Genomic DNA, 13778 nt, shown 5'->3' with positions numbered 1-13778 from the left:
GTATTTATTGATTATACAGATTTATAATTATTTAGCTTCTCTTTTTTTCTTCTTTTTCAGTTCAACCTCTGCTGCATGCTTTCCAAACTGAGCCACAGCCAAACAGCTTTTAGCACTTTCTGCAGCACTTTTCAAAAGAAACCCCGACAAACCAGGAGGCAGCCACCTGCCCTGGAAGATTTATGAGCTCACCCAGCAAAAAGGGAAGGCAAGGGTGCAAGGAAGATGAGAGAGAGGGAAACTTAATGAACAAAGAAGGATCCACAGGAAACCAGAGAAAGCTTGAAGACCTCCCTCAAAGCCCATAAGTATGTGATAATATGTGCGTAGTCTAAAACAGGCATTCCAGACTTTTTTTTTGTGCTGTGCTGTTGAACACCCATCAATGGTGACAGTGGCTGCTCACTGCTTTAAAAGGGATGACTTGCTGCTCTTAATGCTCCTGGCCTTGGTCACTGCCTGAACTCTGCTACCAAATGTGTCTCAAGACATCTGCCCTGCTTAGTGAACTCTGTCTTACCTCCTGAGTTGCTTCCCTGGTGTTCGGGGACTCACAGTGTTGTGTAATGTGTATCATAATGTTGGTTTCATGTCTGCGTGGGTGTCTCGCTGGCAATAAAAAGAAAGTTTTGAATCTTATTCTCCCACCTTCCTAGTTATTGTCTGCCAGACTGTTTGCTAGTGAAGGGGAGGGAGAGTGATGGTGGTGGCATATTTTCTGCTTGACAGCCTAACAAAACCAAAGGAAAAAAAACCCTTCACTCATTCCATACTCAGAAAGATGTTTGTTTTGGGGTTTTTTAGCCTGCTAATGAATTAGACTTTCTACAACTTCAAGTTTTGAGCAGTGACAAAAGATAAAAAAATGAAGGTATTTTACTGCTCAGTGCTGATACCACTAGAGCTTTTGACCTGTGATCTGGAAACTGGAAGGCTAGATTCTAGTCCCCACTTCATCTGCTTGTCTCTGAACTGTGGATACTTACTTAGGTATACTATGTGGTATCATTATGGCTGGACTTTAGTTTAGCAGTAGTTTAACATGCAAAGTACAGCACTAGCACAGACTGGATAAAAGGTCTGCTGTGACTTCCACCATTTGGAGTAATTCGCATCACCTAGAACTACTGCTGAGGCCCCCTGCCCCAGCAAGGAAAAAATTGAGCTACAGGGCTTATAAAAAGATTTCTGAATAGTAACTATTTTGCCATTGATGGGAACTGTTGGGAACCACTGAGTTTTCAGCGTTTTTTCCCAAGGCAGGATTCCCTGAAACTTCAAAAGTTTGTCTCATCCCCACATAGGAAGTGACACCTGCATGGGTGCTTTGCTTTTTAATCTACCTGCTCTCTGACTGCAGCAATATAAGTATAGATATTGAAGAAAGGCTCATAAATCAGCACAGTATTCCTCATCACCACCAAAATTGGTGCCTGGTTTTGTTTAATGTGTGGGCTTTTACGACAGCATTCAAAAGAATTTATGAGTTTAGAAGTAATATTAAAGCAGTTCCAAGGACAGCATCGGACTATGTCCAACGCTGTCAGTAAAACATTATGTAGCATTGACATTTCTCCAAGGGTTTTAGAGATGCCAATCTTATTATGGGATTCACAGTCATTTTCAGTCTAAGGGATAGGAAATTGCCACAGTCTGATAGATGCTTGCAGTTTGGTCAGCACATCATGTGCTGGGAGGAAATGGTAGATCCTGGCAGGTTTTTGTCCTGTGCTGTGGTGGAGAGGTCTTACCCCTTGGGCCATAACCAGCCAGAAGCAGTTAAGAATAAACCTAAACTTATGAGGGGCTAGGTTAATGGTAAGAGATTACCTCTGATACTAACTGGTACTTGGCTTTATAGTACAGAGAGGTTTGCTATGCAAAGCATCCACAGTGCTGCATTCCAGATCAGATGTTTCCTTCCAAAGACCAACGACCTAATCAAAAGAATAAAGGCACGCAGGGCTTGAATGCCCAAACAATCATTAAGAAATCTCCAATTGCTCTTCTCCTTCCTCTCCTGTGCAGTATATGTCCTGATCCCTTGACAACAAAAATGACTTCACACACTGGAGGAAGCTGTTTTGCTGGTCTTGGAGGTGATTCCAGCTTCATGCTGTTGACATGGTCCATTTACTGTTGAATCTGTGCAGAGGCAACAGCCATGCTGTTGCACCCACATTCCTGGGCTTGGACTCATGCCCTTCTTGCCTGCAGTCAGTGTGTGCACATGATCGCTTGGCTGCCCACCCTAGTACCCATGCAGGAGGATGGCGTGGTGCCTGCACACAGAGGTGAGAAGCCAATTTCACAAGGGTACAGATGAGCACTAGACTGGCATCCCACTCAGTGCTGCCTATGCCAGCTGGAACTGGCCTCTTTTCAATGATAATGATTTGTTGTTTTGTTTTTTTTTAATTTCTAGACTTAGTCGATCTGGAAATGAATTACTGGCTGTTAGCACTAGGAAGAGATTCATAGTCAGCACGTGTTTTCCTTTAAGGAGGATCTGTGGCCGGGAGTGAGTCAATAACTGTGAGTCTTTCCCTGTGTGTGGACGCAAGTACGTCCTTAGTGCCGACTCCCTCGGATGTGATGACCATACCCACCATCATGCTATGCTGTACAGACGGGCACATGTTCAGTGAGTGTCTCTTCATGCTGTGGTGGGGAGGGCGATGGAGGAACAAACTGAATGCTGAGCTGCCCTTTTTCAAGAAGATAACAGGCAAGAGCTGAGATTTATTGACTAGAGGCCCTAAACATCATGGCAAAAGCATGATGGCTTTATACCTCCAAAGGCTGACCTGCAACAAGCAGCACTTAATAAATAGTAAGGGGCAGAGACACACAGTAATACAGCAAGGAAACAAAGGAGTTGAGTGATCTTAAAAAGAAAGCAGGGATGAGAAAATGAGAAGTTATGTTTTATCTGTTATTCTAATTACATGGGATTAAAACCAGACTAGAAACATCTGCTGCTTTGATTTTGCTGCTCCTGGGATTTCTCAGCCCTTTCCCCTTAAGTGGAACATTTCAAGTGAGCGGATCTGGCCTGAAGAAATCCATAAAGCTGTATTCATTACTTAGGTTTTCTGTTTGTGCTCATTTGAAGATTTTGCTGTTTTGATTTTCTTTGGATTAGCTGAGCTCAAGGGAACTCTCTGAAGGAATGTGCCATTGGTTTTCTGTTGGTGGTTTTCTGTGTGATGTAATACATTAAAACTTTCATGCAGGCAGTCATTAATTGTCAAAACCAAAAATACTCCTAAACTCCTGTCTACAATTATCCATACTGTGCTATATTTGGGACACATGATGGTTTCTATCATTAAGAAGGCCTCCTTGTAATGCCCCATCATGGATAAAACATAGCCACAAAAATGATGCATATGGACAAAATACAAAGTGAAATTACAGGTTTCTATACTGAAATGGAACTACTGATGATGCATATGCCAGACACGAGTGACACACAGAACAGAACTGTTAGTAAACTGAGGGAAAACTATAAATATGTTTAAGACGAGACATCACACATTGTTTCAAGTGACAAAGTTTGTACTAAAAGAAAGAAAAAAGATCACAAATCTAGACAGACAGCACTGCTAAAAGTTATATATCTGCATGATTCATTCCCCAAAGAAATCAATGTCAGGATGACATTTTTCTTCAGGCAGTACTGGCAACTGCTCGTAATTTGGGTAAACTTTCTCTGCCCTATAAAAACAAACCATCAAACCAAAAGGTAACCACTGAAACAGCTACCACTCAACCAAAAAAAAATAGTATTTTAAACAGAGCACAACATAAAACTGCATGAGTCAATCTACCGTAAACTTTCAGCAAATAGCATGTGTCATAGAGATCAACTTTGGTGTTTCCAAAGAGCATAGGCTTGTATAGCAGGCTTTTTAGAAACAGACTTCGCTCCAAATAGTAGTTCCCTACTTTCAATAAACCCTGACTGGCTGCAACTAGTTATTTCTCCTGATACAGACAGCCAAAATAACTGACTCGTAAACAGAAGCCTATGGAGCTAGATTAATTACAGGGATTACATATAGTATTCAGAGCTTTTAAAACCAGAAGGGATCATTACGATGATCCCAGCTGGCCTCCTACGTAACATAAGCCTTGGAATTTCACTGAATGATTCCTGCTTACAGCTGCTGGTGGTGATGGGAAGATGTATCATCTCTGTTTAACTACTTCAAGTGAGTGAAAACACAACTACCCCATTCCAGTGGCTAATTACCCTCATCTTGTAACCTGCCGGATGTTCTGCAATGCATATTTAGTACGTGTATTTAATATGAGTCTGTTAAAATAAACCATTGCATTTGAAGTATTTATAACTTTCTATCATTTTTAGGCCCAAATGCCATGTATTTCTACATCCTGTATCCTAAAAGCTGATTTAAGACACGGTGTATTGCAGTTAGAGAGTATCTTTCATCCTGAAGCGTTACACTTCTTACTGGTGAAATTTTTCAGCACACAGCAATACATATTTCTTGGTTTGCTTTCCATTAGATAACAGTCCTGAGGTCCCCCTGTTTTTAGCCTGTTGCAGCGTATATTGTTCTTGACAAACTCCACAGCTATTTAAGTTGGAGGCTTTAGTCTTACCGCTGTCTTTCATGTAGGGAGGTGGCTGAGATGTTGCCTGGCTGACCTTAGTGACCTTGATTGTTCTCATTTGATGCTCCTTAATGTCTCTCTTGAGAAAAAACTGAGCTTAGATACTTGCAGCAAAACCTCAGCATTTTGCCTGAATAACCTTTTAGATGGGACAGCCAATTTGCTTGATATAGCAAAGAGTCATCTCTCCATTATGCATGGGAAGATGATTTGGTTTGCAGATCAGAGAGAGCCAAGATGATACTGTGTGAGTCAGTTTGGGCCTGGCAAAACTAAGGAGTTTAGGAACAATGCCACAATATTGCTTATGCAGTTGTTCCTGACTCCAAGGAAGCAGTTTTGCAGGTGAACATTCAGAAAAACAATGAAGAGTTAAAGATCCGTGGTGGAAAAATAGGAAAACTCATAGTAACTTCCCTGACTTTTGTACCAAATCCTTTGTGAATTATATAGCATGGAAAATCTAGTGTTTAAATATGAAGGGGCCAGTCCACCTCTTCACCAGGTTCACTTCAACAGAAGGACATAAACTCACAATGGGAACAGGTATATGTAGAAGAACATAAGAATGGACATATCAAAGGTCCTTCCCTTCCAAGTGTTTGTTTTTCACTTACTTTGGAAAGCATTAAAAATACAGGGTGAATTCACATGACAATATGATAAAGATAGTGAGACTTACGCAGAAAGGTTTCTATTGAAAACAGTTCTGTGCTTTTGCCCAACAATACAATTTTGTCTCCATGAGTGCTTTCATTTTGGCATGGCTCATGAATCCATATTAAGTTTGGTTCAGAAGTTTCTGAGGTTTGCATTGTTACATTTAATGTTGATGAACAGCTTATCTATTCTCAAGATCCCAATGAGGAAGCAAGGTATAATTTATCCCAACACTGCTGGAGCAAGGCTACATATTGGATTATTCAATGACTCCTGCTGGACGGCAGTAAAATGGGCCATCATTTTCAGTATTCAGTCAAGTACACAGAATTTTACTAATTTGACTGGATTTTTTCTTAAGGCAAAAATCTAATTAAAAAGTAAAACAGTCTAAATGCCAGATCTCAACTACAGCATATGTCTGAGTGTCAGAAGATCAGGAATTTGGTACTCTTTCTTGAACTGAAATAATTTTAAGTCATAGATGTATTTGCTCACCTAAGGGCTTTTCAGCTCTGATGGAAAATTCCTCACTACCTCACTACAGCTATTACAGTTGGTGCCTGTCGGAGAATGTGATGAATGTTACCAATAATTCAAAGAATCACCTAAAAATCAATTGTTGATGTGGCTTTATAATTTTAGAAATAATTATCCTCTACATAATTTTACAAAGCCAGGCTGTGTCTTCCCTTAGCTTCCTCAGAAAATCTATCATCTACATCAGAGACTGAAACTGCATGCTCGTGATAGTCATTTGGGAGCTATTAGCATAACCTCTGTTTTTCTGTCCTTTATTTTTGTAATGCTCACTGACTGGAAAAATGAATAAACATGTAACTGTAAATGACCATTTGGGAAATCCAGAACTTTCACAGAAGAGTCATGTGGACAATCACTTGTTCTTCGTGTCTCAACTTTGTGGTGGTCTGGGAAGCAAAAAAGACCTTCCTCTGGCAACTCCCAAAGATGAACAAGTTAGAAAAATAGTTGTACTTTGGTATCTTGTTTCCTGACATCAAAGCATCTTGAGGGAGAATTGTGCTGTTATGTGACATTATTTTTTTTTCTTCCTGTAATAGCTGTGGTAGACACTCAGCATTTGCTTTGCACATTTAAAATTCTGATTAATTCAGGAAGACCAGATAAGAAACCTGCCAAGTGTTCCTCTCATCCTGAAGTCAGTGGTAGCACTTTCATTGGGATAATCTGGACCAGCAACATGCACCCCATATGTGGGGTATGCACTGGAGGAAAGGAGGAAATGCAGGAGGAAATTTTTCTTCAGCCTGATGCACTGTGGTAGGCTGTACCTTATGTTGCTTTAATCATCAGGGTGGCAGCTGGCCTACCTGCATGCCTGGGAGCCCTGACCCATTTCAGCATAAAAGGTTCTTGTAACTTCATCCTGAGAAGTTTTATCATCTCTGGTGCTTCCAACAGGGCTTTGAAATATGGCTATGTGAGGAGGGTGCACACATGTACGTGGCAGGACAAAAAGGAGGGATCTTTTAGTGTAGAAAAAAATACATTTCTTCTCTCACAAAATTGCTTTTCCAGAGATGTTTCCCACCTCTCCCTTCCAGGGCTCAGGGAAGCTGTGGCAGTTCGCCAGCACCACAAGCCGACACCAGCGTGCCTGTAGCTCCGCTGCAGCCAGCACAGCAGAGGTTACAGAAATGCTGGAGCTGCTCTACAGGGAAGGGGGACTGGAAGAGGCTCCCTCCTTTGCCTGACTCTAAGAGCCCTCTCCACCCCCTCTTCCACCAGTTCTCTCCACTGGCAATAAGGTGTGTGTGGCTGGTAGCTGAGAGTGTTCATCTGGTTTCTCTAGTAGCTGGCTTCTGTGTAGCTCTCCTAAGCAGTCAGCATTGATGTCCTATTGATGATGAAGAGGTGGCTGCATGCAAACAGAGTAGGCTTTCTTTAAAAAATAGATTAGCAATGCACACTTGAAACTCACACTTCTTTTTTTTAGGTGGAAAGCCAAGTCCTCTGAAGTTGGGAAATGCAAGATATTTGTCTGTCTGACCAACCCAAATTTAGCCTCATGTTTGTGTGTTTTGCTACGATCTTCAGTTGCTTTCATCATGGACTCTTTCCTCCCCAGGGCCCTGATTCATGCAAACCTCGGCCTGGTTTCAAAATCAACACTTTGAAATTAGGAAGTACCAGACCTGGGGTTTCCCAAGTATCTTTCACTCTGCAACTTTACATGCCTGCCCTTCTCCATTTCATTCCTAGCTTGAACACAGTGTCAAAATTAAGACTATCTGGACATATGCAAATGTGTTGTTTCCTCACTTCTAAAAGTTTGATTTTGCCAGTTTTGCAATCTCTTAATGCTCTTTGTTTCATAAGTAATAAACAGTGTAGAAAAACTCCCATTGAATCCAGTAATCTGAAAGGATCAGTGATGTGAATGGACTGTGGGCTACCAATAGAGCATTATTGCCCTTAATGGATCAGTTCACCCATTCATATGTACCTGTCACTTTTCAAGCACCTAAATCAAAGGCTAGTATAAACTCCAAGGCACAGGAAAGAGAAAAGCAAATAACATGTGGTCTGTAAGCCGAAATTCAGCCTTTCTACTTAACAGCAGAGCAGAATTGTAAGAAAACTGGCAGATATTTTTAAAATCAATAGGAACATAACCCCTCCAGCCCCCAAAACAAATTACGAAGAAGTTTTAAAAAACAGCTTCAGCCAAAAAGAAGACCAGATATCATAGACGCTTTTTATATTTTGGGTCTCACAGCAGGCTGATGAGCTGCTGAGGTAAAGCTTGGCAAACCTACACCTTGTTTTTGGTTTAGTCACTGACCTCCTGCATAACACAAGCAGACCCTGACATTCAGTGTTTTGCTTGTCTACCAAGTAGGCTTTCCTGTGAATTTTCCTTCCTGTAGATGTCTACCCCTAAGATTAATCTAATAATAACAATATATTAGAAGTTCTCAGCCCTAATTTATTTTCCTTTTCCACAAAGAATCTTTTTCTGATGTTTCTGATGTTTTGTGTATTGCGGTGCCAGTGGAGGTGAACAGATGCAGTGGAACTGTTAAGGCAGATCCCTTCCCCAAGATGTAGTTGAATTGTTAAGACAGAGCCCTTCCCAAATGGCTCTTGTTCGTTGTAACACACTGACTAAATATGACAAAGTTTTCTGCATCAGCAGTGCTTTGCTGAGCCTGAGTGTGTTGACCCCTTCTGAGTAAAAGCTTTTTGACACAAGTGCCCAGAGGCATGTGAGTTCCTGTTGTTTGTAACTATAAACTACTGGTTAAAAGTGAACTGAGTTTTGAGAAGATATTACTGTAAAATATTTCTTTGTCTGAAGCAGCATGGCACTTGACAACATTTTGAGACTAAATGTGCCTAAGCACCATTTTGATATATTTGAGTATTAAAGAAATAGCTTAGTACCTCCATAGGGAAAAGTGTTAGGAGGGTTTTTTTTTTTTTGTTCACCGGGATATCCTCAGCTGGTTTATTTGTTATTTCAGCAAAATTAGTGCACCCCTGTGTTATTTTGGGGATACAGCCACTCCTGGGACTGGGTGCAGAACACCCACAAAGCACTCAGGCAATTGTACTTTTGCTGTGTAAAAGGGATGAGGCTTTACCCAGGTTCTTGCCTTATGCTTCGAATTAACTCCTAAAAATTGTGTCTTTCGTCCCTTCAGCAGGCAAGATGAAAGTAGGTAGTTTCCATACCTGGACAAACATGGCAAGAGAGGTAGCACTGCTTCCAGTGCATGTAATAGGTACCACATGCATAAAATCTCTGCATGGCATTTGCTAAGCCAGCTTTTAAAGTGAAGTTGGCTCTGAAGTGAAATCCCCTTATGAAGTGCAGGTGGAAAACCTGTGACACCTTTATTCTACCTAATTGAGAGACATAAAAGCTTTTAATCATCAGTCTAGTATCACAGCTGGCTGATTTCACAGACTGTCAAGGATGCATTGATGTGTTCAGTCTTGCACAACTCTTCCTTGTCAGCCCTATTGTCTGTTTTGCTCTTACTTTCAGTTTTCCCTTAGCTAAAAAGAAGATGAGCTGAAAAAGTTGACTAGTTATTAATGCATCCCTTTATATCTTGGAGAGCTCCTATAAGAGTTTCTCAGGCAACTCTCACTTCCCTGACCACCACTAGTAGATTGTCCAGTGAACTAAGAGTCTGACAGGAAACAAGAGCAGGTTTAGATAAATTTGTTTTCAATTTGATACTCTTCAGCCTCTCTAGCTTGAATGTTAAACAAAAAATACGAGCCAATCCTGATACAGTTAAAACACATCACCCTATTCTGTGCGCCCGGACAGCTTCTTCATACGTACCCTGTCCCCAACAGTTTTGCATGTGGAGCTACCTCTGTTATTTGCAGCATATTCTTTTATTTTCTTTTTTCAATACTATGCATCTTGTATAAGTTTATTCAAAATTACTTGCCAGTAACTACTATGACTAACCTTTGTGTTAATTCAAACCCTGCAGGCCAAACATATGAAAAAGATTGTTTCAGTAAGGTATCCATAAGTCTGATCAAAGCCTGCTAAAATTGAACTTGTAGAGCCGTTTGGTCAGGAGCCGAATTGGAGAAAACTCTCTACTTTTCCCACAAGGCTGCCATTCCAGTATATGAAGAACTGGATCATCTCTCTTGGGGGAAAAAAAAACGAAAGGTAAGTTTCAGCACGCCATATTATGTAACATTTTTGCTACATTATATAGTGATTTTACACTAAAAATAAGCACTGTTAAAAATAATTTATGGTATGAGATTGAAGCATGAGAGCTGATAGATGCAGCATTATGAGGATGGCTGAGAGGAGCAGGTCTGTCTGCAGGCACTTCACCTCATTTCACTCAAGAAGTAAATATTAAAACCACCGGAATGGGAAATTAAAGTGTACTGTAGTATTTTAATATGCTAGGGGTGTTCTCATTCTAATATTTCTATAGAAAGATGGACTGCACAGAAAAGAAAGAAATAATTGTGAAAATGGGGTTTAATGGATGCTGTTGAAAGTGGGATGTTTGTTTTAGATGTGATTGCTATTGTTTGTCAATTCAATAGGAGGGGAGATGATAAAATGTTGGTACACCTTGTGTGTCAAAGACCTTTTCCTTTGATTTCCACAGGCACATGCTTTTGGCCTACAGCTCACTAAATCTGCTGGGTATGGCATTTTCTTTGAATGTTTGATGTGGGTTTGTAGTAACTGCAGTAGAGAATTTAATTAAGAGGCATAAACTCTACAAATACATTCAAAACTTCTGTGGCTCTCTCTTCGCTGGCTTCCCTTTTCTTTCCTGTCAATCTCTCTTGATCTCTACTTCTTGCAAGGTCTGTAGTTATGATGTTAAAATTCAGAAAATATTTTTCAGTATCTATTCTGTATTCCATCTCTTAGTTTCATCTTGAAATAATATTGCACATCTGTTATGCTTAAATTTTTGAAGCATGTCTTATACAATTTTTGTAGCTACAGTAGGTGAAATAAATTTTTTATTATACCAATTAGATATGGATATAATTAGGATTGCAACTATCCTCTTAATAAGTGTTTCAGCTCTTCCTTTAGCATACTGTATACACAGTTAAATTTGTGCTAGTAAGTAGCTCTATGTATCAGAAGACAATAGTTTCAGGCTTTAAGTCTGCCTCTACCTGCATCCCAGGATTGCGCAGATGCGGTACTGTGAGTGTGTTAGTGAGAGAAGGAACAATTTCTACTGCTGAAATGCTGGATTAGCGTTCTAGCCTCAGCAGAAGAATCGGTTATCTACAGAAACATCATTCAGTTTCTCTCTGTCACATATTAGTCTTATTCCAATAACTGTAATATACATTAGTTTTTCCTATTGTGTCTATGTCAGATAGATACGAGCAGGTAGGAGGAAGATGCATAAGACTTCTTGCATTATCAGACCTATCTCCTTCAAAGGATAGGAAACAATCCTCTTTCCTAGCAGCTTGAGTTTCTTAGAGTTAAATTGAACAAGAGCTGAGGATACAAAGCACACCTAAAATTCATTACACAACTGAGATGGCACTATCTTCTGTATTAGGCTTGTGATCTTCGTCCTTTCTTCTATGGGCCGATGTGGCTCTTACTTGCATGAATACTAGGCATATATATGGTATCTCTTTATTTATTTTGTTTATTAATTGTTTCTAACAACTACTAATTACTCTGGTCCCTGTGCTTGCTTATTAAAAATGTAGACAAAGCTCTGGAACTCGAGGAAATCCTCAGGTGCTTAAAACCAAGCATTTTACATTCTTTTCAGAATGAAGTTCATAGTCCTTTTCCTTGTTTCCTGCTCTGGTATAGCAACATTTGACACTTTCAAACTCACCTTCCTTCACCAGAGAATTTGTGAGAGAGTATATTTCTGCCATAATATGTTTTTATTGCAATGATAAATCCCTGAAAGAGGAGTTTGTAATGGAAACACTGACCGCTCCTTAAATGACTATGGAACCAGAAGGCTAAGCAACACTTAACAAAAACAAGGGCATATTTTAAAATCAGCCCTACCATTCCTACCTTTATAAGGACTAGAGGGAATTAAATGGTTCAGCTTCAACCTGGAGGCAAAGGCAGCAATGCTGACCGTATTGCACCAGGCACAAACTTGGTCTGAGACATTAGATACATTCAGCTTTCCAAAGATCTTACAATTTACCTAGTATCAGGCAGCCAGGGGAATCCTGGAAGGGAAAACAAAGTGCCACAGGAAGTGGCATTGTGATTCAGAAGATGACATTCTTCACCCTGAGTCACTCATGCCCTGCTGGGGTGCTCTCCTGCAGGTAAATCCCAGCACTGAGGCTCTGAGTCCTAACCGCTCCATGCCGTAAAATGCTGGATGACACTTGTCACAAGAATAGCAGCATCTCTCCTGGCTTTTGGCTATATTACAAACTGGGTAATTACATTAAAGTTCTGGTTGCTCTAATGGCCTATGATTCTTTCTTCTGTACTTGCTTCCGCTTGGTATGTGTCATGTTGCTGGCACGGTTATAATATCTGCTGTGTTCCTAGGGGTGGCTGGGTTTGCTTGATGGCCAAGGGGACCTGGCTAGATTTCAGTGATTTCCGAGTTGCTGCTTCTGTGTGACACCATTGAAACAAAAGCTGAACTGCCTTTTCTGTTTGGAAAGTGCCCAACCTACTGGGGTTCATATCCAAATAAGAATACCGCTAGCCAGAGGAACACTGGAAATTTGTGCTATGCCAGTAAATAAAAATAATCTTTACATAGCATCACAGGCACCAAAAAGCACCAAATACAATAGGCAGGAGATACCATTGCCACATAGAAGACATACATGGCTTGATTCAGTTATTATATTTTATTTCTAGTGCATATGTTAACACTACCAGCAAATTGTCAGCCACATGTACCTACATCAGGAGCACTTAGCACATACTGCTAAAGAATGAGCAATTACTCCTTTGCAGGTTATTTTTAAAATAAGGAAGCTCTTTCTTACAGTTATGGAATAATCAGCATTGCAATTAATGCTAAGGACCAAGTTTGCTAGGTAATAAAAGCACAAATAAACTTAATTCTCCTAAACGTCAGTTGATTTTTTATCTAGAATGCCATAATAATAACTGATTTGATTTCTTTTCAGTGGAACCACTTAATCAAATGCAAATTTTAGAATGACTCTGAGGCTCAGAAACCACACACCAAGTATCTGCTTTCAGTAGATTTTTATGGTGACTTATAATGGAAAAGCTGATAGAACTTTAGCCATCGCCTTGCTATTAAATGCTGCTGTAATTCCAAATTAACGTGCCTCATATTATCTGGTAGCTCAGCTGCTTGCTTTGCATTTATTACGATATGAGAAATGCTGGTTTCTTGGGAATTAATTTTCATGTCTGAGAGTGGGTGTTTTGAGTTTCTTCTATACAAAGCATATAGCAGAAAACACTCTTTTACTCATTTGTTAGAAACTTGATCTCGGTAAGTACTGAGTGTCTTTTGACTTGGTTCTGCTGATTTCAAAGAGCTGAGAGTACAGAGTGACTCACAAGACACGTTGGCACCTGGCAGAATCATGTCCTAATCGATCTGTGTGGTTCTTGGTGGTTTCAGTTGGCAAAGAATCATGCAGACTATTGCCTTTTATTGTATTATACATTCCAACCAGAGTGGTTTTGCAAGCCTTGAAGTTTGCGTTGAGCTCCAGATTCAAGTGTTTCTGAAGCATTAATTTAAAAATCCTTCAAGGTATCACATTTCCTGACTTTCATAATGAAAACATGCTAACTGTAAATTTTATAAAATTTTGGTGAAGGAAGATGAAGCAGTGTTATTAAGGTTGCAACTCAGAGCAGGTTCAAAAGCTCTGTGAGTCTTAATGGACCTTTTTGATACACGTGCTGGGAGTTAGGGGTCTCTTTCTAATCCCCAAACACAGCACACTTCACGTAAAACCTAAAAGAA

At 40.1% G+C, this 13778-nt stretch overlaps 1 protein-coding gene across 10 annotated transcripts in view; it reads left to right on the top strand.

Moving 5' to 3' along the window:
• The window catches only part of TNFRSF11B (TNF receptor superfamily member 11b), a 102433-nt gene that overhangs the window by 44543 nt on the left and 44112 nt on the right, over positions 1 to 13778 (top strand). For 3 of the 10 annotated variants that reach the window (XM_075085653.1, XM_075085652.1, XM_075085656.1), the window contains exons 2-4: positions 61 to 6606; positions 6891 to 7094; positions 9804 to 9991. The gene's annotated coding sequence lies outside the window, so the exon portion shown is untranslated. The remainder of the gene's footprint in view (positions 1 to 60; positions 6607 to 6890; positions 7095 to 9803; positions 9992 to 13778) is intronic. The other 7 variants (XM_075085659.1, XM_075085660.1, XM_075085658.1 and 4 more) reach the window with 7 other exon arrangements.

This window comes from Phalacrocorax aristotelis, chromosome 2, assembly GCF_949628215.1.
Source record: "Phalacrocorax aristotelis chromosome 2, bGulAri2.1, whole genome shotgun sequence".
Lineage (NCBI taxonomy): Eukaryota > Metazoa > Chordata > Aves > Suliformes > Phalacrocoracidae > Phalacrocorax > Phalacrocorax aristotelis.
Note: the sequence above shows the minus strand (reverse complement) of the source record. Positions and strands in the feature narration are given on the sequence as shown.